This window comes from Urocitellus parryii, chromosome 4 (assembly GCF_045843805.1).
Source record: "Urocitellus parryii isolate mUroPar1 chromosome 4, mUroPar1.hap1, whole genome shotgun sequence".
Taxonomy (NCBI): Eukaryota; Metazoa; Chordata; class Mammalia; order Rodentia; family Sciuridae; genus Urocitellus; species Urocitellus parryii.
In genome coordinates, this window is record NC_135534.1 from 17,534,559 (window position 1) to 17,536,669 (window position 2,111).

At 36.0% G+C, this 2,111-nt stretch overlaps 1 pseudogene; it reads left to right on the forward strand.

Annotated features, from left to right (window-relative positions):
• The first annotated feature begins 854 nt into the window (after positions 1-854).
• LOC113175331 (olfactory receptor 5W2-like) lies at positions 855-1,838 on the forward strand (annotated as a pseudogene).
• The last annotated feature ends 273 nt before the right edge of the window (positions 1,839-2,111 follow it).

The window sequence follows — 2,111 nt, forward strand, 5'->3', positions numbered from 1 at the left end:
ATCACCTACATTTCAGTTCTCATATTTCAAGAGAAACATACTAGTACCAGACATAGGCATGAAAATATATGTATATACCAAGAGGCTTGAATATCTACAAACAGGTATTGATCCTAATTCTGTTTCCATTTTTAATACAAAAAAATGTAATGAAAAGCAAGTGTGTGTGTTAAATTCTGTCCATTTTGCCTTCTTTTAACAGACTAATTTGGTCATAGGACTTATCTTTTGGTACCAGACCACTTCCACAAACAGGTAATGAGTACTTTAGTAAAATTAGTACAGACTCTTGAAATGGCAAATAGAACTTATTTCATGTCTAATCAAATACTAAAGAATCATAGGCCAATAGAGTAACAGTAATTTTCAGAAGTAATTGGGATTTGCCCCATATTTCTAGAATGAGCACAAGTGTCTTTTCAATAAGTCATGATTTTTTAGAAATATAATGAGAGTAATCAATTTATTTTTTGTCCACACAAATTTCCTGATGCATATAAAATGCTTATTCCTATGTCTTACAAGTTGTCTCTCTGGCATCTGTGTTTCTCCATATCATTTTGAATACCAAATGTGATTTTCATGTATCCAAATCTACCTCTTGAAACAAATACAGTAGGAAACAAATTTTGGGGGACTTGTGGAAAGTCAGAGATCATGAATGGCATGTAGATTTATATCAGTTTCTGTACTGCCTACCTCAATATTTATTTATTTATATTCACTTTCAAAAACATAACCATGATTTTTAAGAAATGTCATATGGTGGTCAATTTTCCTTGGATAATAATGACAATAAAGAAACAAATGTTATTCTGTCTTAGCAATATATCATTGATGTTCAAAAGTGCAAAATGTGCATTTATAATTCTTTCATTGTATTTTAGAATAAGAAGAGAGTAAAATGGACAGAAAAAAATTGCTCCTCATTGACTGAATTTATTTTCATGGGAATTACCAATAATCCTGAGATGAAAGTGACCCTGTTTACAATATTTCTATTTGTTTATCTCATTAATCTTTTGGGAAATCTTGGAATGATCTTCTTAATCAGAGTGGATCCCCAGCTTCACACACCCATGTACTTTTTCCTCAGCCACCTCTCTTTCTGTGACCTCTGCTATTCCACAGCAATTGGGCCCAAGATGCTGGTCGACATATTTGGCAAGAACAAATCTATTCCTTTCTTTGCCTGTGCTCTGCAGTTCTTCATCTCCTGCACCTTTGCAGATTCCGAGTGTGTCCTGCTGGCAGTGATGGCCTTTGATCGGTATAAGGCCATTAGCAACCCCCTGCACTACTCAGCAGACATGTCCAGCAAGGTGTGCTTCCTGCTCATAGCTGGAGTTTACCTGGTGGGAACAGCAGATGCTTTGTTACACACAACATTGGCATTCCGATTATGTTTCTGTGGCTCTAATGAGATTAATCATTTCTTCTGTGATTTACCTCCACTTTTCTTCCTTTCTTGTTCTAATATACAAGTGAATCAACTAGTATTATTCAACATTTTTGGTTTGATTGAACTGAGTACCATTTCCGGAGTCCTTGTCTCTTATGGCTATATCATCTCATCAGTCTTAAAGATCCGCTCTGCTGAGGGGAGGCTCAAAGCTTTCTCCACCTGCGCCTCCCACTTAACTGCTGTTGCAATTTTCCAGGGCACCATGCTTTTCACATATTTCCGGCCAAGTTCTTCTTACTCTCTAGATCAGGACAAAATGACTTCACTGTTTTACACCCTTGTGATTCCCATGCTGAACCCTCTGATTTATAGCCTACGTAACAAGGATGTGAAAGTGGCCCTGCAAAAACTTAAAAATAAATGGTGTTTTTAAATATTTATACCAAGTCCCAACCCCTTGCACATATGTAGTAATTTTTATTTCATAAAATCATATGGTAAAATTTATGCAAAACATTTTTCTAAAGTACTTTATGATAATGATAATTAGTACTCAAATCCAATAGTAGGAAAATGTAGCTCCCCAAACATGCCATGCTCCATTATGTGTCTTCTACTTTCCCTCACTATTTTGCCCAGGCTGGCTTCTCACCTGCAATATTCTTGCCTTATCTCATGAGTTGCTGGGATTAAGGGAACTCATCAT